The following is a 25,798-nucleotide window of genomic DNA, read 5'->3' as shown; positions in this document are numbered from 1 at the left end:
CTGCAACGTGCTGGTCTGACTATCAAGGCTAGCCAGTCTACCTGGGACACCTGGTGGGTGGGGGTAAGGTGCAACCCCTCCAGGCCAAAATTGAGACCACCCTGGCCTGGGAGCCCCCCAAGACCCAAACTGAGGTCCGAGCTTTCCTCTGCCTCACTGGATATTACCGCCGGTTTGTCAAGGGGTATGGTACCATCGCAGCCCCCTTGACGGAGTTGACGTCCAAGAAGCAGCCACGAAAAGTAATCTGGACGGCTGCTTGCCATGAGGCATTCGAGACCCTCAAGCACGCGTTGTGCACTGCTCCGGTGCTTGCGACACCTGACTTTACAAAATAATTCATTGTGCAGACGGACGCCTCTGAGCACGGCTTAGGTGCTGTGCTCTCGCAACTGAACAACGATGGCCAAGACCAACCTGTGGCCTTTATCTCAAGAAGACTCCTCCCTCGGGAACAACGGTGGAGCACCATCGAGCGAGAAGCCTTCGCGGTGGTCTGGGCCCTAAAGAAGTTGAGGCCATACCTTTTTGGCTCTCACTTCCTGATTCAGACAGACCACCGCTGGCTCATGCAGATGAGAGGCGAAAATCCCAAGTTGCTAAGGTGGTCCATTTCCCTACAGGGGATGGACTTTCGGGTGGAACATCGGCCCGGAGTTGACCACGCCAATGCTGACGGTCTCTCCTGGTTTTTCCGCCTTAGTGACGAGAACTCCCTAGAGGTTGGGTAACTCTCCCCACTTTCGGCTGGGGGGGACGCGTGTTAGACCTGTCAGCCCTAGGGTGGTCTTTTCCTGAGTTTTTGCCCTTGCCTCATTTTTTTCCACCCTCTTTTTCGTTGGCCTTAGGTCTCTGAGCACCTTCCCATTGCTAATCAATGCTAAGGTGCAGGTGCTCTCTTCTCCCAATATGGCTGCCACAGGCCCCTGCTACTGCAGAGTGGCCCTTTTAGTAGCACCCTAGTTGCCAGGAGCTGGCTGGGACCCTACAACATTGTTGCGACACCAGCCCCCATAGATAGAGTAGGGAAGCTCCTGGAACCTGCTGGAACCTTCTCGAATAAGGGTGGGGTCTGCTTTTGCCGCCTTAGAGAGTGGTCACCTGACCTGGGGATACTTAAGGAAAGGAGGGAAACTTTTCAGTCAGTTGGCGCAACGCTGACCTGGGGGAACCTACGCAGGAGATTTAGGCGGTAGGACCTAGTCAGGGACCTATGCCACTGGAAGTGACAGGGCTTAGGTGCTGCCTTCTAAGTTGCTTGAGGGACACTGAGCTAGCCCGCTGATCTGGCCCAGCGGGAGGGGAACCCAGGGACGACCTGCAAAGCCTGACTAAAAACTCTCTTCAGTCACCAACTCAATCAACCCCCCCAAAGGAATCAAGTCCTAAGGGCGCAGGAACCAGCAAGCGCCAAAGAAGACCTCGTAACTTCACCACAGAACTGCGGGGGGATCAACCAGGTACCAGCGCTGAGACACCCCTGCGCTCCCTGACCCCACCTGGGATCCCCCCACCCTTCCTCAAATCACCACGGTCGTGTGGCCTGCCCTTCCAGCCTGCCCTGAGCTGTGGCGCTCCCCTGTCGGCGTAGGGGGCGCTGGGCATCGGCCAAATTGCCCCCAAGCTGCAGGCCGAGTCTTAATTCCCCCCCACCCCTGCTGGGGTGCATTCGAATCACTCACCGCCGCGGCCCCGCGCCAAGAAGCCCGAACCCCGACATCCCCGGGGCCCGCGGAGAAGACCGGGGCCCCGTCACTGCCGTCGCTGCCTGACCCCCGCGGCCCTCGGTGAGGAAAGGGCCACCGGAGCTTGAGGTAGGCCGCGCTAGGCCCTGAAGCCAAAACCAGCATCACCTGAACGCCGCCCCCACCGCTTCCTCATTCGCTGTGCAGGCCGCGCCCCCGCAGGCCGTGCTGTCAATGGCGGCTGCGGGCGCGCCTTCCCCGAAACCTCTGAAGAGGAATTCCCGGGCCCCAGGAAGCAGAGGAGGGCCCGGAGCCGTCTCCTCGTCACCGCAGGGCTCCCCGGCCTACGTCTGGACCCGCCGGGAGCCCCGCGCAGTCCCCATCGACCTGGACACCGCCGGACGTCACACGCAGCTGGCGGGAGGGGCCCTAAGGAGAGCGAGCCCACGCCTGGCCAAGGATTGCCAAGAACGACCCGCGAGAGGCAAGGTAAAGGTAACCTCTGGGGAAGAGGGCGGAGGGCCGGAGAGAGAGGCCCTGGACTCGCCCCTCCCCCGGGGAAGTCCTCTATGAGCCCGGTGGGCCCCCATGGCCCCAGAAGGGGAGAATAAGCTTGCCCCGGCCCCCTCAATTCTCACCAGATAAACTGGACATTTTGGGGCACAAGGAGTCTGCCAAAGTGGCTCCGGTGGGGGAGACGGATTACCCCTGCTGTACTGTTGCATAGCTTCCATCAGATGATGAACTGTCCCACGTACTGCTCTAATGAAATGCCCCATGAAGGCCCTGAAGATATGCTATGCTTCCTGCTCCAATGTCAGTTGCCATGTTTAGCGCTTTGATTGTGTGCCATGACTAGTGCTTAGATTACTGCTATGTTAGCGTATTAATTTCTGGCCATGACTAGCGCTTGGATTGCTTGCTATGTTTAACGCATTGATTTCTTGCCAGGTCTAGCGCTTTGATTAATTACATGTTTCGCGCTCTGATTGATTGCCATGTCCAACGCTCTAATGCCATTGCCATATTGAGCCCTCTAATGAAATGCTATGTTGAGCGCTACAGTGAAATGCTTTAATGAAATCCTCCAATGAAATGCTATGTTGAGCGCTACAATGAAATGCTTTAATGAAATGCCCGGTCTTTAAGGAAATGTTCTAATGAAACGGTCTAATGAAATGCTTTGAGAACCCGACTTCGATTTAGATAAAGCTGATTGGTTTTTATTCAACCTCACTGGTGTGGTGTCAATCAATGCGTGCGCTTCCTGTCTCAGTGGATGTGTGTGCTGTATGGTCACTTTACACGTAAGCCTTTGGGTGCCTACCTGCTCGCGCCAAGCTACCCCCTTAGGGACTGGTGACCCCAGGTCCTACACGCAGGTTCCGAAACTATGCCCCTCAAGGGATCTCAATTTTCTCAATCCCTCCCTTAATACCCGGTGTCTTGTACGCAGCGCGAGCAGATGTTCCACTGTCTCGTTACATTCGTACATTTTAGTACGCCAGGCCATGTATTTCTCAGCCGCTTTTTTCATAGAGATATCGAATATTGCCGATCTTGCTACAGCCACTTTTGTTTGTGCCTGATCAATGTCTCCTGTTTGTAAGTGCCCCAGCCAGCAGTGTTCCTGCCTCTAGTAGCTCCCCATACAATTCCTGCATATGCTGTCTGTCCTTCCTCTGAGATGCCCAGCCATATCTTGATGTTCCCTCCCCCCCCCTCACTCCAGCTTTTAGGGCATCCCAAACCACCTCTAGCCTTACATTTCTCTTATTCTCAACTATAAATCTTGAGATCCAGATCCTCATATGTTCGATATATTTGTCATCAAAGAGGAGTGCTCTATCAAAGGTCCAGAGTGATATTGGTGGCTTTGGCATTTGTGTTGTAATTTCTAAAACTAGCAGGTTATGGTCAGACATGGCACAGGGGAATCTGGAAATACGACATGTCGACAGCACCCCCTGAGACACAAAGAAATAGTCCAGCCTTGCGTGCACCTGATGTGGGTCAGAGAAAAAAGTATATCCCGGATCCCGGGGTTTTTGCGTGGCCCATACATCTGCTAACCCATGCATCATACATAAATAAACGTAAGATTTAAACAGTTTAGGTTTACGGCCATGATATGATCTTATCCCTAGCTTAACGTTATTAGAGTTCATACTGATATTGAAATCCCCACATATTATTAAAGGGACTGGCCGGCCGACTAGCTCAGTGTTTAGCCAGATAAACAAGGCAGGGTCATCCAATACAGAACCATACACTGAGCAGAGCATAAAAAGGCTATTGTCAATACAGCATTGAGTGATAACCCAGCTGCCCATTTTTTCCGATTTTGAGCGCGGGAATCTAATTGTGCCTTTGCGGGCCAGAATAGCAACCAACCCCTTATGTACGTGTTCCTTGTGATGTGCTAGAGACTAGGTGATATCCTGCAAGTTGTGCCACCCTCTGTCTGCCTGCCTCTATGTGTGTCTCCTGCAGACACACTGGGCCCGATTCACAGAATTAACTTAAGACAAAATCCTAAACTTACTACTTTTGGTATTCACAGAATGCACTTACTACTTTTGGTATTCACAGAATGCACTTACTACTTTTGGTATTCACAGAATGGATTTACGACTACTAACTTTACGTCCGCACTCGGGCCGGAAATTCCGGCCCGGAGGCGGGGCTTCCGGGCCGGAGGCGGAGCTTCCGGCCAGTGGCGGAGATTTAGCCATGGCCAAAATCTCCACCTCCGGGCCGGAAGCTCCGCCTCCGGCCCGGAAGCCCCGCCTCTGCCCGGAAGCCCCGCCTCCGCTCGGAAGCTCCGCCTCCGGGCCGGAATTTCCGGCCCAAGTGCGGACGTAAAGTTCGTAGTCGGAAATCCATTCTGTGAATACCAAAAGTAGTAAGTGCATTCTGTGAATACCAAAAGTAGTAAGTGCATTCTGTGAATACCAAAATGGTAGTAAGTTTAGGATTTTGTCTTAAGTTAGTTCTGTGAATCGGGCCCACTATGTCTACCTTCAGATTTTGTATATGCTTGTTACTCCTTCACTTCTAAAGGGGGTTGTTTAAACTGCAAATATTGATAGATGCGATCTTTAACTTACCCATTGACCATGTAGCCAGTACCAATTTCTGCCTATTTCCTGTGTCTGACAACGCCATCTCACCAAATTCAGCCCTTCGAACCAGCCCCTCACCCAGAACACCCTGAACCCCTAAAACCCCACCACCCAGCCCCGAATACCCAGGCAAAATAGGTCTGCATAGTGCTGCTTCCCACTGCCACCCACCACAACTCCGCCAAACATGAAAAACTCAATTTACCTAAATTTTAAAGCCAAAAAAAAAGAGAGAGAGAAAAAAACCCAAAGGAAAGGGTGCCGCCACAGTATGTTCTTGACCAATTGCAAAATCCATACTATGCTCCTTCTATTTCCCTGCTTCTGAAATTTCTTGTAAGAAATCTTGCGTCTTGTATTTCAGAGGTGAACACCCTTGGGTTTTCCTTGTGGATGACCTTGATCCGGACCGGGCTTAATAAAAATACCTCACATCCCAATTTTTGAAAAGGCGTGATCAATTGCCGAAGCCTCCACCTTATTTCCACAGTGGTATGGCAGAAATCTCGCCTGACAAAGAAGGTGTGACCTTCAGCAGACCACCTGGCCTCGGGCCTCGCATAATCAAATACTGTCTGTCTTAGAAGGAAGTTTCCAAAGAATATTAGAATGGCTGTAGGTTTCTTATTAGGATCATTCTGCACACTCCTCTTTTTTAACATGAGTGGAAAACGGTGCACTCTCTGTACCTCTGTATCCCAGTACCAATGTGCCAGATCCGGTAGACCCCCCTTCAACAGGCGTAACACAAACCCTCTGATGTCCCCTCCTCCAGCATTTTTCGGTATGCCCAAAAGTCTTCCACATGACGTCCGTCATCCTGGCCTCGTTTGCTGAAGCTTGCTGTGCAGTAAGCTCAGCTCCAGCCTCTAGTGCTACCACTCACTCTTCCAGTGCCGTTGTCCTCTCCGCAATTTCCGTACAGGTCTTGCTAACGTTGCAGATAGCTCCTTGTAGCTTTTTTGTTGCCAACTGGGCCCTCTTGTCTTGTTAAAGTAGAATAGATAAGCCCCATCAAGGGAGATGATTCTACCACTGCCAATAGCTTAGTTACCTCCTGCGGTGTGCCTTCTCCTCCTGGCCCCCCATGCTGCTATGATCTTATTCCGATTTTTTTAACTCAGATTTCTTACCACTTGCATTCCTCCTCCTTTTTTAGGACAAAAGCCGTTTCTGGGTAATTGGGTGGGATATAGAACTGTCTGAATCAACTCCAGAATTGTCTAGATCTGAACTCTCATTATCGCTTGTGCTAGACAGTTCTGAATCATTATTGAGGAAAAATAATTTCTCCCCTTCTGGGGTCCCCCCAGCCTTAAGCTGTGTCTGATTAATGTTATTTGCAGTTCCCCCGTTGGATTCCCCTCCTTGTTGCCTTTGTTATTGGGGGTATTTGGAGTTTCTGGCCCCTTTGCACCCCCTTAGATCATGTCTCCCCATGAACAAATGCTAGAGGTTCTGTACTCACAATGTCAGCTTGGGGGAAATCGATGATGTCAATGGCTGTTCCCAAGAGGGTCTGACCAGACGTAGCCTCCTTCCTCTCTACCACCTTACCACGGCGGGTGAAGATTCTATAAATCACCCACTGTTCCGATACTCCCGCCTCCTCATAGGGACGGCCCCCCCTGAGTTTAATTTTGACTGTCCCCACCTCTTTACGTCCTGCCGCCGGGAGAGTGGAGTCCTTCAACTTCTGTCCAACCGGCGTTTTCCGAACAGTGTGAGTGAGCACCGCGTAGACCTCCAGTGGCTCCGCTCTCTGCACGGACTGGGGGGCTTGAGCTGTTTTGGTGGCATAATGATCATCTGTAGCCATCGTCCGCCTCTGCACCGGCCATCAAGGACTCTCAGTGCAGCGCAGATCAGCCGGTAGGCGAGTTCGCTGATTATAGCTCCAATTGTACAAGCTCTCGATTGCGGCTGCACCCATTTCGTCCTCAATGCTCCAGCACCTACTTGGTAAGGGATCATTTAGTTTAACATTTAGTTGTCTCCAACCTTCTCCTTAAACCATGTTGTTTTTCGACAAAATGACCACGTAGCAGTAGGTGGATGACTCCTGCAGCAGTTACACAGCCGCCATCTTGCCAGTCTGCCCGACACGACACCTATTATTGCAGAGAAGGATCGGGCAGCCCTAGAAGCTGATATATCAGACTCTGAGATAGCGGAGGCTCTTACCTGTATGAAGAAGGGCCAAGACACAGGCCCCAATGGATTCCCAACTGAGATTTTCAAATGCCTTGAAGCACAGGTGATACTCAACTTAGGGGAACTATATAAGGGTGCTAAGAAGAGGTAGGGATTGTTCCCGGAGATCTATGGCAAGCACTGATAGTTCCAATCTATAAGGACGAGAAACTGAGGGAGGACTGAACTTCCTACCATCTGATATCCCTGATCAATGTGGAGGTGAAGGTTTTAGTGAAGGTGCTTGCAGATCGGCTTCAGCGAGTAATAGACACCCTGGTGCAGGCAGAAGAATCAGGTTTCATGCCACACAGGGAAACGCAATATAACCTGGAGAGGGTATTCGGATGTCTGGTGCGTAGTGGCCAGATGCAAGATGCAAAAAAGACATTTGTTTCCCTGGAATGATAGTACCTGTGGGAGGTTCTACAGAAGATGGGACCCGAGTGCAATTAAATGATGTGCTGTCTAGAGACAAAAAGATCAGGAGAGGCTCTAGGCAGGGATGCACACTATCCGCGCTAGCAGGAGTTCCGAGCCGCTGGCAAACTGGATCTGGATGGATGCCCAGATTAGGGTCCTGCGCTGGGACTCTGTCTCGGAGGACGCGATATCCCTGTACGCAGATGAAATTTTATTATACCTCATGGAGCCCTCCTATTCCCTACGATGGGTGCTGGAAATTCTGCCTGTGTGCGGGGAATATATTGGGTTGAGCATTAATTGGGATAAATCTGTAGTATACCCCCTGACAGAGTAATGCCCTCTAACACACCCTCCCCAGTTTTCTTGGGAACCAGAGAGATTTTGGTACTTAGGGATCTTTGTCAAATTGAACCAAGAGCATTTTTGATCAATATGGATATGGTTCTAGAGGAGTATAAACAGCACAAAACAAAGGGCGTGAGCGGCAACATGTGAACCAGTCACTTCAGAAACCTATTTACGATTGGAGATCTAAAGAGAGAGTGTTGGTCTGGCAGCCGCAAAAAAGAATGATAGCGCAAAAAGATAACACTTAAGAGTACCGAAAGCAGAGGCCTGCTGGGCAAGGGTTAGAATGAAGGAACAACTTGTTAAAGTTAAATACATACAAGTAATTCATCTTAATACACAAATGCAGCAGAAGAGCAATATGGAATTCAACAGATTAACTGCTTCTATGCTTATGACGAGCCCAGCTCGTCATGAGGCACAGGGGAGCTGGGCTCGTCATAACGGTTGCGGCACTCCCACGCGCAATTGATTCCCCGTCTGTGCGGGAGAATCAATCAGTGGGTGGAGTCGTGACGAGCCCAGCTCCACCACGGCGCCGCCCCCCCCCCCGCTCCGTGGGGTTAATAAAAAAAAGCAATTTAAAACCACATTGGATTCATTAAAACAGTATGGAAGAAAAGAGAGGAACATCACAGTATTTACACATTTTGGGGCCTTTACATTTGTATCCAGTTCCCAATACCCAGGGGGCCTTTTTATTGGTTTTACCAACCCTCCTTGGGACAACGTTGTGAAGAGACTAAGAACGTTAAAGTGCATGTGCATAACATATAGGTAAAAACACAGATTACCATCCTGTGAGCCCTTGGGCGACTGTGTGTGATCCTCGTCCTGAAATGTGCTAAGGCGCTCCTATCTGAGCCTTCCATTTTATAAGCCATGCATGGCTTGGGAATTTAGCCACTCTGCAAGCATAAAGTGGTCTGGAGTCAGATCTTAAGATGTGCAAGGCAACCCGATGGTTCCGTGTGCCCAGTTGCCGGCAGATCGGTTTTATCCTTTTCATCCTCGGTTTGGCGTATGCCGGGCAAGCAAACATTTAATGGGTGAAACTTTCCATCGGGTCCTTGCAGCATGGGCAATCCATTGATGTTAAGTTGCGTGGGTGCCAGCTAGCTGTTACTTCACAAACAGGAAGTGTGTCAAACCTGAAATGGATGTATAGCATCCTGTCCCGAGGGACCTGGATTATATATAGGTAGGGATCCAGATATCTAGTCTGTTTGTGAAGATGGAATTCTGCAGTGAGTCTCCTCAGATTAGGCTTGCTAGATTCTTGCTGATCCACCCATTCCCAATAATATCGTTTGAGCACATCTTTCCTCGGTTGATCCTGCTTGGCCCTTGGGACTTGAAACCCTATTGCTGACATCAGTTCTCTAGAAATGATGATACAGCCTACCCAATTGCTTTTGTCCATCTGGATAACCTCAGATAAGGCTATCACATAGGGTAGGAGCTCTGGGGTCCCCTAATGCGAGCCCAAAAGAGCAGCGGGTGAAGCCTTGCTATATCACCAATGGAGCGCCTACCCATGTCAAGCATTAGGGGAGTGAGTGGAATGTTTTGGGGCAACATCACTAAGGGCCATATGTAGGTAGCATCACATTTACCGATTCATAAATACCGAATTTTACCGATTCGGTATTTATGAATCGGTAAATGTGATGTAGGTAATGATTCGGTAAATTTTACCGAATCGGAAAAATTCGGTAAATATGAATCGGTATTTACCGATTCGGTAATGGGGCATACCTTCCCATAGATTCCTATGGGCCTGGAGGCCCATAGGAATCAATGGGAAGCCAGTCACCATTACCGATTCGGTAAATACCGATTCGGTAATGGGGGGAGCATATACAAGGGTGGCAGGGTGTCACATTGACACCCTGTTGCACCCCTGATTCTTGCATGTGTGCACATGTGGCGCACATACATGCCCTAAGGGCATGTATGTCTGCCACATGGCACTCTTACATCTGCAAAATATTGCGTTTTACAAGGTATTCGTTATTTATCACCAACCTGTATTTGGTGGTAAATAACGAATTCTTAATAGTAATTTCACTCTTTAGAGTGCTCCTTACATTCAGTATTCGGTATTTACCGAATCGGTATTTTACCGATTCGGTAATTTACCGAATCCTGAATTATGCATCCTACATCCCAAATAGCTAAATACGGGTCAGTAACGGGATATTTACCGAATTTCGGCCGTTACCGACTGGTATTTAGCTACCTATATGAGGCCCTAAATCCCTTAGGAATTTATGCTCGGATCTGCAGAGATGATGGCTCTTGTTGAATCCCCACAGCTCGGGTCCATACAGAGCTGTGCTAACTGCTTTTGGGCCATAGACCTGAAGGGCTGGGGCTACCAGCCTGTTATGTGAAGCGCAATGCTCCTTTCCTAGTGACCCCGTTACCCGCTTGTAGCCCAACAGCATCTTGGTTAGATGAGGCTTCCACGACATTTTGTCAGAGTCGGACTACGAGATAGTCGAAGGTACCAACTCTTCCCAAGGGAGTCCCATCTAGCAAGGTGCTGTCTTTGTGGGACTTGTGGGGGTTAACCTCTTCAATGCCCATGACGAGCTGGTCTCGTCATGGGCCGCGGTTGCGCTGTGCCCATGACGAGACCAGCTCGTCATAAACCCCGCCCGCTAATGCAACGGCCGGCACAGGGCGGGGAAAGGGGCGGACACTGAAGGGGTTAAAAGCCATAAACTTAGTTTTGAAAATATTAATAACCAACCCCCTGGTGTTGCAGAAGAGGTGGAATCTGTTAAGTAACCACTGCTATCCCGCTGGGGTCTTCGACACAGAAGGGTCGGAACCTTGTCACCCCCCCAAGGTTGGTGTATTTGTTGGTACTTCTTGCAGAAAGTATAATACATACTTCTGCCAACGGCAGGCAAATATACCTTTTAGTGAAGGGCCACCTGACCGCCAATATAAGGTTGCATACTTCAGGAGGAAGGTCAGAATCAACTGCTGCCACTCAATCTCTATGTATGGAGGCTAAGAGTTGAGAGGTTCGGATGGAGAACCCTCCCCTGCTGCTGCCACAGAAGATCCTACCGATGGGGCAGCCTGATCGGAGGATCGATATTCGTTTGTAGAAGCTCTGGATACCAGACTCTCCTCGCCCAGTCCGGAGCCACAAGAATGACTTGGGCCCGGATACGCCACGTGACATGCTTTACCAACAGGATGAAGGAGGCCATGAGGCCCAACAGCCTCAGAGTCAGTCTCACTGAAATCCAGGATAGAGGCTGTTGGACCTGTCAGCCCTAGGGTGGTCTCCCCTTCTATTTTTGTATCGTGCCTCATTTTTTCCACCCTCATTTTTATGTTGGACTTGGCCCTTTTTCCCTCATTTTTTTCGTTTTTGTAGTGTTAAGGTGCAGGTGCTTACTTCTCCCAAGATGGCTGCCACAGACCCCTGCTACTGCAGGGTGGTCGTTTTTCATAGTAGCACCCTAGCTGCCAGGAGCTGGCTGGGACCCACAACAATGCTGCGACACCAGCCCGCCTTTTTGTCCCATAAGTAGAGTGGGGAAGCTCCTGGAAGATGCTGGAACCTTCTAGAAGGGAGGTGGGGTTTTACTTTTGCCGCCTTGGCTAGAGGTCACCTGACCTAGGGCTACTTAAGAGTGGGAGGGAAACTTTTGTGGTGAGTTGGCCATTGGGGTGAAGCAGAGCTGGAAGAATCCACCAGGAGTGTAGGCGGTAGGGCCTAGCCAGGGACTTATGCCTCTGAGAGTGACAGGATTTAGGTACTGCCTCTTAAGTGAGTGAGGTGCCCTGTGAATCCCACTGATCTTGCTCAGTAGTAGGAGGACCCAGAGACTCTCTGCCAACCTGACTAGGAAGGATCTAGTCGCCCTCTCCATCCCTACCCCTGTAACAGAACCCCTTAAGGGCGCCAGATACATCTGCGCCACAAGACTTCATCTGTCAACTGAGAACTGAAATCTAACTTCAAGAACTGAAACTGCATGACAAGAGCGAGCTGTAAGCCTTGAATGCCAGAGCTGAGACTGCGTGTCCAAGCTACTCTAGTGAACAAAATACTAAGCCGATTGCCAAGGCACCGGGGATCGACCAGGTACTAGCGCTGTGACCCCCGCGCTTCCTACCCTGGTCTGGGACCCCCGGCAGCGTGCTCCGCTGAGCACTTTACCCCATCCTTAATTTGAGCCCCCCCCCCTGCAACGAAGAAGCCAGCGCGCTCACCGCTGCGGCCTGGAGGCCTGGAGGAGTGCCCTGCTGTGTCGCGAGGCCCAGGAGAAGCCCGGGGCCCCGGCGCTGCCGTCGCAGCCGAGTGAGGAGGTGCGCAAGGTCGGGGCCGAGTTCCCCCAACGTCGTGAGGACGGACGCCTGCTGACGCCGAGACGGAGGTAAGCCCGGAGGCCGAGATCCCCCCTGGTGCGCCCCCTGCTGGTCCGGAAACCGCACCGCACTTGGCCCGGGTCGTCCCCTCCGTGGGAATCCCCTCCCCTGCCTGCGCGACGGAGAGACCCCGCCGAGGGATCCTGTCCGTGTCCCCCCTTCTGTAAGACTGAGAGCGGTGCTTAGTGAACTGCACCGGAGCATAGGGACCCGCTCCGCAAGTCCTGTCAGTCTCCCCGCTGGAAGCCGCCTAAAGGAACTGACTAACATTACCCTCGCGTGGCGCTTCCCGCCACCGACCCTGCTTCCCCCGCTGGAGTGACAAGGGATGCGAGTAGCGCACTGTATGACCTGTTCCGCTCGAAAGTATTCACATGCCCGCGATCGCGAGTAGTGCCTTGTGTTATATGCTCTACTCGATAGTGATTACCTTAAAAGGAAATGCGAGTAGCGCCTTGTGTTACATGCTCTACTCGAACGAAGTTGTTTGCCAGGAAATGCGAGTAGCGCACTGTGTTCCATGCTCTACTCGATAGTAATTGTTTTGCCAGGAAATGCGAGTAGCGCCTTGTGTTATATGCTCTACTCGGCAGTAATTACATGCTAAGGGATGCGCGTAGCGCATTGTGTTTTATGTTCTGCACGAAGGAAATTCTACACCAGGATCACGAGTAACGTATTGTATTATATGCTCTGCTCGACTGTAATTACCTACAAATGGTTGCGCGTAGCGCTTTGTTTCATATGCTTTACTTCACAGGATTAGGGGCCATTGATTACGAGGAGCGCTCAGTTCCACAGGCGCCATGTTAGTGAGCCCAATGTGTCCCCGTTCAAGTATCATGCTTAGTTAGACGGCCCGTTCAGGGAAAGACTTTACGTAAGCGCGCACAGCGCTAGAACAAGGTTAGGCACTGCATAAGTATCACCCAGAGTGTCGAATGTAATGTCATGATGGTATTATAATTCATGTATTACCTTGTTATTTCCTGAACTGCATCTGACCAACTAAACTTGGATAAACTTGAAGTATTTGCATAATTGAACGGTGTGGCGTCCCTTATTGTGTGTGTTCCTAGCCCATGAGAAGCGTGTGGTGTATGGTTGCTTAACACATAGCCCTCTGGTTGCCCGACCGGCTCGCGCCACGCTACCGCCTATAGGGCCTGGTGACCCCGGGTTCCTACATTGTTGGCCAGCGGTGGGATCCTTGGGACTTGTGACCATACAGCACCCTTCCGTGAGGCGAAGGGCGCCACAGTTAAACGCCTATCCTACATTTTTTTTGTTCCACAGCTCAGAAACCATTGTTGCTGGATCATTAGTTCCACTGTCCAGGTAGAGAGTGCAAGAAGCCTGGTTAGCTATTGACTGTTGCCTACACCCTAGGAATTTTCTCCTTAGAGTCTAGGTCCCCACCTGCCAGAATGGAATCCCGGCTAGCTGACCTCGAGGGGTACACTGTGAGGCAACTGAGGGAGTTCGCGCAGGAGTTGGGGGTGCCTGGGATGCGGAGGGCCAAGGCGCCGGAACTCCGTACCGCCATTAGGGCATGGGTAGAAGCCCACCCAGAAGGGAGAGGGGATGAGGGACAGGAAGCGCCAGATGCACCTCAGGAGGAGAGCGCCCAGGAAGTCCTAGATATCCTGAATGTAGACATGTCCGAGAATGTGCCCCCAGGAAGACGTTCTGGGGCCAGTAGTAAGACAGGGTCTAGCAGGAGCGCGTCTCCAAGGGAGTATGAGGACAGAAGGGAAGAGAGGCAGTTAAAATGGGAGCTGGCCAGGCAGGAGAAAGAAAGAGAAATGGCCAGATTGGAACAGGAAAAGGAATTAGCAAAATTGGAATGGGCAATGGAGGAGAAGAAGCTGGCGCACGAGCTTCAGTTAAAAGAGCTGGAGTTACGTGCCCTCCAATTGAATGCGTCTAACAAAGACAATGGTGGCAGCATACCCAGGGAACCTCAAGAACCAAAAATCTACCTACCCAAAGAAGTCATAGCCAATTATACAATAGGGGATGACATCATGAAGTGGTTGGAGGCATACGAGGTAGCCTTAACGGCCCATGGGGTACCCGAGAGTAACTGGGGAGGTGGTCTCTACCGGTATATACCTCCCACTGTTAGGGACACCCTGTTATATTTGGCCAAGGCGGATCAGGTTAAGTACGCCCCCATGAAAGAGGCCTTGTTAAAGAAGTTTGGCCTGAACCCCGAGAAGTATAGGCAGAAGTTTCGTGGCAGCCATAAGCTGTCCACCCAGACATGGGTAGATTTTTTTGATTACGCGAGGAAGGCACTAGATGGTTGGGTGCGTGGCAGCGAGGTACAGGACTACCAAGGGTTGTACGATCTTTTTTTAAGGGAGCACCTCTTGGATAAGAGCTTTCCGGAGCTGCGCCAACATCTGGTGGACCGCAAGCTGAAGGATCCTCGAGAGCTTGCGGAGGAGGCAGATATTTGGGTGAGCACCCGGGTGTCTCACAAGGGCCCCGGGGGAGATGGCTCGAAAGGTGGACAGGGTTTCCCCCAGAAGAAAGAGGGGGGAGATAAAAAGGTGGAGTTCTCGAAAGGTCCCCAAAATAAGTTTGGGAAGGGAGTAGGAACCCCACCCCCGTCCAATTCCACAAGACCCACTTACCCTGACAGGAGTCAGCAGCCAAGGATTGTGCGGTGCTACGAGTGTGGGGAGATTGGACACTACAGAGGAGATCCCAAGTGTCGCAAGCGACCACCAGCCCCATCGGGCGTGAAGAGTCCCGGGGTGAGTAGTATAGCGCTTGGGGTGGAGCTGTCCTTAGATAGGGAAGGGGAGTGGACAGGCCTGACACTGGTTTCACTCGGGGATAGAGAGGTGGTCCCCGTAGTGTCCCTGCCCCCGAACACTGCTAAATATCAGCAGAGGGTGAGAATTAATGGGGAGGAGGTGGAAGCTCTGAGGGACACAGGGGCCAGCATGACCACTGTCGTGCGGCGGCTGGTGTCCCCAGACCAAGTAGTCCCCGAGGAGTTCCATCCGGCCGTATTGGCTGACGGCAGTTTGAGTCACTATCCAGTGGCTCGTGTTCCATTCGAGTGGGGAGGAGTCAAAGGCCTACTGCGAGTTGCTGTGAGCCCTGCCTTGCCTGTGGGGTGTTTGCTAGGGAACGACCTGGAGCACACCAAATGGAAGGACGTCGAGTTTCACGCTCACACTGAGATGCTGGGATTATCAGGGTGGACTTGCGTGAGCACGCGGTCCATGGCTGCCCGGCACGGAACTCACCCGGAGTTGGAGCCTGGACTCATGGCCCAACCCAAACCCAAACGTGGGAAGAAGAAGGATGGTTCGGTGGAAGGTGTAGTCCTCTCCCCATCCTTGACCCCAGAGCAGCAGAGGGACTGTCGCCATGTCCTGGGACAGTTCGCCTCGTTGTTCTCCCTCACGCCTGGAATCACTCATTGGTGTACCCATGATGTGGACACAGGGGATAGCCCCCCGGTAAAGAACAAGTCTTACCGGCTTTCTGACCGAGTGAAGGATAGCATCCAGCGTGAGGTGGCAAAGATGCTGGAGCTGGGGGTGATAGAACCTTCCAGCAGCCCGTGGGCTAGTCCAGTGGGGTTGGTGCCGAAAGCGGCCCCACCGGGTACGACGCCAGAACTTCGGTTCTGTGTGGACTACCGGGGGTTGAACTCTGTCACGAAGACAGATGCTCACCCCATCCCACGTGCAGATGAGCTGGTGGACCGGCTGGGAGCAGCCCGGTACCTCAGCACCATTGACCTGACATCCGGATATTGGCAGATTGCCATGGCCGACGGAGCATGGGAGAAGACAGCGTTCTCCACCCCAGAGGGCCACTACCAATTTCGAGTGATGCCCTTTGGGCTCAAAAATGCTCCGGCCACATTCCAGCGGTTAGTGAATCAGGTACTATCTGGCCTGGAGTCCTTCTCAGCAGCCTACTTGGATGACATAGCTGTCTTCAGTAGCAGCTGGGAGGACCATCTGCAACACCTCCAGGAGGTATTGCAGGTGCTGCAACGCGCTGGCTTAACCATTAAAGCCAGCAAGTGCCAGATTGGACAGGGATCTGTCGTGAACCTGGGACACCTGGTGGGCGGAGGTAAGGTGCAACCCCTCCAGGCCAAAATTGAAACCATCTTGGCTTGGGAGCCCCCCAAGACCCAAACAGAGGTCCGAGCTTTCCTCGGCCTCACTGGGTATTACCGCCGGTTCGTCAAGGGATATGGTACCATCGTGACCCCCTTGACGGAGTTGACCTCAAAGAAACAACCTCGCAAGGTCATATGGACAGCTGCATGCCAAGAAGCCTTTGATACGCTGAAAAATGCAATGTGTACAGCTCCAGTACTAGCAACACCCGATTTCAGCAAGGAATTTATTGTACAGACCGACGCCTCAGAGCACGGCATAGGTGCAGTGCTCTCACAACTCAACACCGAGGGCCAAGACCAACCTGTGGCCTTCATATCTCGAAGACTCCTCCCTCGGGAACGGCGATGGAGCACCATTGAGAGAGAAGCCTTCGCGGTGGTATGGGCTCTGAAGAAGTTGAGGCCATACCTCTTTGGCACTCACTTCCTTATCCAGACCGATCACCGCCCCCTTCGCTGGCTCATGCAGATGAGAGGCGAAAACCCCAAGTTGTTGAGGTGGTCCATTTCCCTCCAGGGGATGGACTTTCGGGTGGAACATCGGCCCGGAGTTGACCACGCCAATGCTGACGGTCTCTCCAGGTTTTTCCGCCTTAGTGAAGAGAACTCCCTAGAGGTTGGGTAGCTCTCCCCTCTTTCGGCTGGGGGGGACGCATGTTGGACCTGTCAGCCCTAGGGTGGTCTCCCCTTCTATTTTTGTATCGTGCCTCATTTTTTCCACCCTCATTTTTATGTTGGACTTGGCCCTTTTTCCCTCATTTTTTTTGTTTTTGTAGTGTTAAGGTGCAGGTGCTTACTTCTCCCAAGATGGCTGCCACAGACCCCTGCTACTGCAGGGTGGTCGTTTTTCATAGTAGCACCCTAGCTGCCAGGAGCTGGCTGGGACCCACAACAATGTTGCGACACCAGCCCGCCTTTTTGTCCCATAAGTAGAGTGGGGAAGCTCCTGGAAGATGCTGGAACCTTCTAGAAGGGAGGTGGGGTTTTACTTTTGCCGCCTTGGCTAGAGGTCACCTGACCTAGGGCAGAGCTGGAAGAATCCACCAGGAGTGTAGGCGGTAGGGCCTAGCCAGGGACTTATGCCTCTGAGAGTGACAGGATTTAGGTACTGCCTCTTAAGTGAGTGAGGTGCCCTGTGAATCCCACTGATCTTGCCCAGTAGTAGGAGGACCCAGAGACTCTCTGCCAACCTGACTAGGAAGGATCTAGTCGCCCTCTCCATCCCTACCCCTGTAACAGAACCCCTTAAGGGCGCCAGATACATCTGCGCCACAAGACTTCATCTGTCAACTGAGAACTGAAATCTAACTTCAAGAACTGAAACTGCATGACAAGAGCGAGCTGTAAGCCTTGAATGCCAGAGCTGAGACTGCGTGTCCAAGCTACTCTAGTGAACAAAATACTAAGCCGATTGCCAAGGCACCGGGGATCGACCAGGTACTAGCGCTGTGACCCCCGCGCTTCCTACCCTGGTCTGGGACCCCCGGCAGCGTGCTCCGCTGAGCACTTTACCCCATCCTTAATTTGAGCCCCCCCCCCCTGCAACGAAGAAGCCAGCGCGCTCACCGCTGCGGCCTGGAGGCCTGGAGGAGTGCCCTGCTGTGTCGCGAGGCCCAGGAGAAGCCCGGGGCCCCGGCGCTGCCGTCGCAGCCGAGTGAGGAGGTGCGCAAGGTCGGGGCCGAGTTCCCCCAACGTCGTGAGGACGGACGCCTGCTGACGCCGAGACGGAGGTAAGCCCGGAGGCCGAGATCCCCCCTGGTGCGCCCCCTGCTGGTCCGGAAACCGCACCGCACTTGGCCCGGGTCGTCCCCTCCGTGGGAATCCCCTCCCCTGCCTGCGCGACGGAGAGACCCCGCCGAGGGATCCTGTCCGTGTCCCCCCTTCTGTAAGACTGAGAGCGGTGCTTAGTGAACTGCACCGGAGCATAGGGACCCGCTCCGCAAGTCCTGTCAGTCTCCCCGCTGGAAGCCGCCTAAAGGAACTGACTAACATTACCCTCGCGTGGCGCTTCCCGCCACCGACCCTGCTTCCCCCGCTGGAGTGACAAGGGATGCGAGTAGCGCACTGTATGACCTGTTCCGCTCGAAAGTATTCACATGCCCGCGATCGCGAGTAGTGCCTTGTGTTATATGCTCTACTCGATAGTGATTACCTTAAAAGGAAATGCGAGTAGCGCCTTGTGTTACATGCTCTACTCGAACGAAGTTGTTTGCCAGGAAATGCGAGTAGCGCACTGTGTTCCATGCTCTACTCGATAGTAATTGTTTTGCCAGGAAATGCGAGTAGCGCCTTGTGTTATATGCTCTACTCGGCAGTAATTACATGCTAAGGGATGCGCGTAGCGCATTGTGTTTTATGTTCTGCACGAAGGAAATTCTACACCAGGATCACGAGTAACGTATTGTATTATATGCTCTGCTCGACTGTAATTACCTACAAATGGTTGCGCGTAGCGCTTTGTTTCATATGCTTTACTTCACAGGATTAGGGGCCATTGATTACGAGGAGCGCTCAGTTCCACAGGCGCCATGTTAGTGAGCCCAATGTGTCCCCGTTCAAGTATCATGCTTAGTTAGACGGCCCGTTCAGGGAAAGACTTTACGTAAGCGCGCACAGCGCTAGAACAAGGTTTGGCACTGCATAAGTATCACCCAGAGTGTCGAATGTAATGTCATGATGGTATTATAATTCATGTATTACCTTGTTATTTCCTGAACTGCATCTGACCAACTAAACTTGGATAAACTTGAAGTATTTGCATAATTGAACGGTGTGGCGTCCCTTATTGTGTGTGTTCCTAGCCCATGAGAAGCGTGTGGTGTATGGTTGCTTAACACATAGCCCTCTGGTTGCCCGACCGGCTCGCGCCACGCTACCGCCTATAGGGCCTGGTGACCCCGGGTTCCTACAGAGGCTGAAACATCGGAGTCATAACCTGAATATCTTGGACTAGCTGCTCAGGAGGATTTGCCTGAAACTGCACTGTGTCCAGAACAGCCACGATGAAAGGGAGCATCTGACAAGGAGTCAGGTGTGACTTTGGCACGTTTATAGAGAACCCCAGTGAATGCAGGAGGTTTGCCGTAGTCGAATGTGGGACACAACAGACAGTTGCTGAAGTAGGGGAAGACTGACACCCCTAACCTGCGGAGATGAGCTGCGACCTTCGCCATCACCTTGGTAAACACCCGAGGGACACTGGTAAGGCAGAAGGGGAGAACAGTAAACTGAAAGTGCTCGTAGCCTACCTTGAATCGCAGGTAATGCCTTAGGCCCGGCAGGATGGGAATGTGAAAATAAGCATCCTTCAGGTCCAACACTACCATCCAGTGTTCGTGGCCTAGGGCAGACAAGAACTGAGCTAAAGTAAAAGTCCAAAGACCAAAAATGGCCCGCAACTCTTTGTTCTTGTTTGGAATCAGAGAGTAGCGAGAATAGCAGCCACTGCCTACTACTGAATCCAGGACCGTCTCTCTGGCTCCCTTGGCCAGGAGAGCTGTAACTTCCTCTTGTAGCAATTTTAGATGATCTTCCGCTAGCCATTTCTGATTTGGCAAAATGGAAGGAGGAACAGAAAGGAAAGGCAGAGAATAGCCCTCCTGAATGGCGGCGAGGAAGATGGATTCTCCAACCAACTGGAGTGGTGTGGTCTTGCAGAGTCAGACTAGGAGTGCATGGAGGCTGTGGCTGCCGAGGGCAGGGTGGTCGGCGACTTCTGGCTTCTATTTCTTGGACGGAATGAACCGCGTCCACATCCCCTCATAACTTGGGAAGTCTGCGCAGGACAGTAGCTGGGATAGGGCTGACGCATCTGGAAGAGTCAAAAGCTAGATTGGACATGAGGTGCAGAAGAGAGGCCCAAGGATCTGCCCGTAGCTTGAGAGTCCTTGAACCGCACTAGGGCCAAAAAGACGGGTTCCATCAAACGGTACATCCATCAAGTTTGCCTGGACATCGCCCGAGAAGCCAGTTGTTCCAAGCCAGGCTTGGTGCCACAAGGCCACTGTCGATGAAATCACTCTGCCCAGTGAATCAGTTGTGTCAAAGCCACACCTTATGGCAAATTTTGCTGTATCTCTCCCATCCTTAACCGCCTGAGAGAGCACAGCCCGGACATCCTCCAGGACTTGTGTCAGCACTTGTATAACTGTCTCCCAAACGGAGTGAGAGAAAGGCCCAATAAGCATTTGGTATTCACCAACCGCAATGCCAGGTTGGAGGAAGAAAACATCTTCTTTCCAAGTGATTCCAGCCTCTTGGATTCCCTATCCAGGGGGACGGAGGGGAACGTGCCCTGGGAGGTAGATGCCTGCACCACCAAGCTTTTGAGGAACTTTGGGTTGTCCGGAGCCGGCGATGGCAGCATGCATTTGTCCCATTCACAGGAGCCCCTGTGCTAGGCTTGGACCACGTTCCTAGAAGGATATCAGTAAGTGCCTCATTGAAGGGCAAAAGGGGTTCAGAGGTGGAAAACCCAGGCTGCAGCACTTCGGTCCTGACCTGCACGGAGGGCAACACCAGTCCGAGGACCTGCTCTCTTAACCACCATGGCATAAGATGCCCCCTCCTCCGCAGCAACAGTTGACAGAGAGAGCATGCCAGTATTTGGGGAATTGTCCAGTCCACTGGCCTCCCCAAGTTCCCCCTCTACCAGTCAATTTGCTCTGCAAAAACATCCTGGTGTTCTAATGGGTTCACAGATCCCTCCCAATCCTCTCTCAAACCTAAAACATAATCAAAATGTTCCAGCGACAATCACTGGAGAGTTACAACGTTCTGACTGTGTCGTCGGGGCTAAGGATGGGGCTGGAACTGCGGGTGGGCACCGGCATCCCTAAAGGGACCGACCTTGGGTTTGACACTGGAGAAGGTCGTGATGGCAGGACTGGTGCCGTCAAGGATCAGGGTTTGGATCCCTGAGGCCCCACCGGTGCCGTGGCCAGAGCATATGGTGTCGTATCCGATGGGCCTCATGGGTCCAGAGAGCTCACCAAAGGGGTTGGCCCTCTCAAACATGCAGCACATGGCCTCGTAAAAATCTTTAATTTGAGCAGGGGGTCACTCCGGCTCTCAGAAAGGGAGGGAGGCGCAAAATCAACCCTGTCTCTGGTTCCGCAGAACCTTGCCTAGAGCGTCCGTGCTCCTTACCTCGTTTCTTGATGGACGACTGTTGAGGCTAAGATGAAGTCTGCTTAGACTTCTTCTTTTTCTAATGCTTCTTCCCTGAGTGTCCCGATGACCTTGAGAGGTCTACAGAGGACCTGGGGCTCTGGGAGCAGTCTTGCGACCTCCTCTTCTTAGATGGAGACTGGGACTTGCACGGAATCTCGCTGCATGGTGTCGACTGCCGGGCTGCAAGTAGCTTTATAGCCCTCCCCAGATGGCCTTCGAAGCCATAGCCTGGCAGTCCGAGCATGACTTCGAGTCATGGTTGCATTGGAGACCCCAAAGACAGACTAGATGGCGGTTAGTTACCGTTATCATGCGGTGACAGCCACCGCACAGTTTAAACCTTGTCTTCCCCAAAGACATCCTCGTACACAAAGAAAGCGAAATCGACAAAAGTTGGAAAAGACCTGTCAAAAAGTGACAGAGGGGTAGCTCTTCTCAGGATTGGCGCTTAACTGGCATGGAAAGAAAAGCACTGACATCGGCGCACCTGGGTGGCGCCTGTATAGGTGACCGCGACATCATAACCGATGCTAACGACACAGACGACATCAGACAGAGCCGAATGGAGCCACCCGATGGCGTGCGCAAGGGGTATTGCTCGAGCAAAATTTTCCTGATACGGCTCGATGCCTGGTAAATCAAAGATAAGAAATCTGCAGTAAGAAGTCTCTACCAGATGGGTTGGCATAAGGCTCTGTACACTTTACCCCTGCTAGCCATGGCTCTCTCCCTAAAACATGGTAAAATAGGCCAAAACCAAATTGGCACATTTAATTTACCTGCAAGCCCTAGTACATGGTACTATCTGTAGCCAGGGTCTGTAAATTAAATGCTAAAAGTGAGTGAGCAGCACCCATTGTGGTACCCACTAAAGTAGCCTTTTAAAACATGTTGCAGACCTGCCACTGCAGTCTGTAGGTCAGTTCTAACCTGCTGTTTCAACTTGGCAAAATAAACATATAAATCACCCCTAAGGTAGACGCTAAAGGCTCATAGAGGAGGGTCCATGGTATTTAACAAATGTAGGACACGTGGGTTTAGGTTTTACATGTCCTGGCAGTGAAAGACTCCTAAGTTCATTTTTCACTATTGTAAGGCCTATGTCGCCCATAGGCTAACCCTAAGTTGCCTCATTACACCTAATAGATGCTAACTTCAGTCGTGTATCCCTAGGCACAGCGATCAAGCAGTTCTTTGAACTGAATGAGGGGACGGCGAGCAGTGAACTGACAGAGTGAGACGCCCATAAGTCCACTGTCAGGGGACATAGTCTGGGCGCGATGTGGGACATTCGTAAGCGGCTTGCACTGTCGCTCGCTAGCCTGGAATCTCGCCTTCTCTCGTGTGAACACCATGGCGAAGGCGGAGGTTGTGACTCGGCCGACTGGCGCGGCTTCGGGCACGCCATGCTGAGCTGCTGGAGCGCTTGCGTTGTCACAATTATGTGGCTCACTCGGCCCGAGTCCATGCCACGTCGGACAGGGCGGGGCGATTGTTGGCCTGGCTGCTCAGACAAGAAGCTGCTCATGCCCCGATAGATGCTATTCGTGGGCCCGACGGGTTGCTCGTGTACACGCAATGGGAGATCCATCAGGCAGTGACGGAGAATTATGCGACCCTGTACCGTTCGGTGGGGCGCCGGCAGGCGCAGGTCCTGGATCGGTTTCTGGAGGCTGCCTGTCTACCCACAGTCCCAGATAAGCATCGGGAGTCCCTCGAGTGCCCCCTCACCGTGGAGGAGATCGGAGAGGCGGTTGCCTCTTTGGCCTCTGGGAGAGCGCTGGGGCCTGACGGGCTCCCAGCGGAGTACTACAAGGCCTATCGGGAGTCACTAGTACCCAAACTACACACTCTCTATCTTGCGGCTCTTGAGGAGCGTACCTTGCCCGCTTGCATGCGAGAGGCCTATTTGGTATCTCTGCTCAAGCCTGGATGGGACCCCACCAACCTGGGGTCACACCGCCCCCTTGCCCTGCTTAATGCTGACTACAAAATCTTGGCCAAGGTGTTGGCGGAGCGGCTAACTCCAATGGTGTCGGTGCTGGTACACGGCGACCAAAATTATTTTGTGCCTAAGCGTAGCACCTCCCTCAATTTGCGGCGGTTTTTCCGCGTGGCCACTGACAGTGTGCTGCAATGGCCTGGGGCGGGCTGTCTGGTTCTGGATCTTGAAAAGGCCTTTGACTGTCTGGAGTGGGGGTACCTGGTGGCGGCATTGTCGCACTACGGGCTGGGCCTCGGGTTCTTCCAGCTGGCAGCCCTCCTTTACAAGGATCCCACGGTGAGGGTGAGAACCGGGCCGTACATTTCCGACGCCATCCCGATTTGCCGTGGCACCAGACAGGGGTGCCCGCTCTCGCCCCTCCTGTTTGCACTGGCAATAGAGCCCCTTGCCGCCACGCTCCACAGGGTGCTGACTGATGGCATCCCTCTGGGTGATGCGACGCATCAGGTATCGCTTTATGCGGATGACCTTCTGGTCTTCGTTAGAGACGTGGCTCACATCCCGATCAAACTGGAGTGCATTCTACTCGACTTTGCTGCTCTTTTGGGCCTCCGGGTGAATGCTGCTAAGTCCTGCCTCTACGCGTTCCGAGCCGACACTCAGGACCCGAACTACCATCTTGGGGGCGTGCCGGTCCAATGGCGGCCGGATACCTTCCGTTACCTGGGTATCCAGATATATCGGGAGCAGGCGGATCTTGTGGAGGGCAATCTGGGCAGAGCCGTGGCAGTGGTCAGGACTCAGATGCAGTTTTGGGGTACTTAACCCCTCACAGGGCGAGTCGCCTTAATCAAAATGGTGATTTTATCCTGACTCCTGTACTTCTTCGCTAACTTGCCCACTTATATACCGGCATCTTTCTTCGCAGCCCTTGCGCGGTCACTTCGGGACTTTATATGGGGTAATGCGCGCCACAGAGTTGCGATGCCCAAGCTGTACCTCCCCATTGACCAGGGGGGACTTGCGATGCCGTGCTTTTAACATTATTACCTGGCTGCGCAGTTACAGTGGATAGCCCGGTGGTGGGCAGATAGTGGGCGGGATGACACGGCGACTGCAGCACCCCCCCTCCCTTTAGCTGACATCATCAAACTATTCCACCCGGCCGCGAAAGTGTCGAGGCCTGAGCCCCTCCTTGTGGTGGTGCAAAGCAAAAACCAAAGGAAATGATGGACGGAGTGTTGAACATTGCAAGCACTCACCCCCAGTCAACTGATCTGGGTTTAATCCATCACCGTTCTTTAGCCCACTCTGCCACCCAGTTCAGACATAGCCATATGCAAATCAGTCTGACCCTGTGCCTCATGGGAACAGTCCAGCCCGAACTGCCAAGCCATGTCTTCCCTGGACCGGAAACAAGCTTCCTAGGACCGGTTTCTGGCATTTCAGCCGTCTTCAGCCAGGCTTGCTTGAATCCAGTGGCAAAGTGAGCAAGGGACTCACGTCTGAGCATACCCTGCCAACTTATGGCGAACAAAGCAAAAACCAAAGGAAATGATGGACGGAGTGTTGAACATTGCAACCACTCACCCCCAGTCAACTGATCTGGGTTAAATCCATCACCGTTCTTTAGCCCACTCTGCCACCCCAGTTCAGACATGGCCATATGCAAATCAGTCTGACCCTGTGCCTCATGGGAACAGTCCAGCCCGAACTGCCAAGCCATGTCTTCCCTGGACTGGAAACAAGCTTCCTAGGACCGGTTTCTGGCATTTCAGTCGTCTTCAGCCAGGCTGGCTTGAATCCAGTGGCAAAGGGAGCAAGGGACTCACGTCTGAGCATACCCTGCCAACTTATGGCGAACAAAGCAAAAACCAAAGGAAATGATGGACGGAGTGTTGAACATTGCAAGCACTCACCCCCAGTCGACTGATCTGGGTTTAATCCATCACCGTTCTTTAGCCCACTCTGCCACCCCAGTTCAGACATGGCTATATGCAAATCAGTCTGACCCTGTGCCTCATGGGAACAGTCCAGCCCGAACTGCCAAGCCATGTCTTCCCTGGACCGGAAACAAGCTTCCTAGGACCGGTTTCTGGCATTTCAGCCGTCTTCAGCCAGGCTTGCTTGAATCCAGTGGCAAAGTGAGCAAGGGACTCACGTCTGAGCATACCCTGCCAACTTATGGCGAACAAAGCAAAAACCAAAGAAAATGATGGACGGAGTGTTGAACATTGCAAGCACTCACCCCCAGTCAACTGATCTGGGTTTAATCCATCACCGTTCTTTAGCCCACTCTGCCACCCCAGTTCAGACATGGCCATATGCAAATCAGTCTGACCCT

This window comes from Triturus cristatus, chromosome 7, assembly GCF_964204655.1.
Source record: "Triturus cristatus chromosome 7, aTriCri1.1, whole genome shotgun sequence".
Lineage (NCBI taxonomy): Eukaryota > Metazoa > Chordata > Amphibia > Caudata > Salamandridae > Triturus > Triturus cristatus.
Note: the sequence above shows the minus strand (reverse complement) of the source record.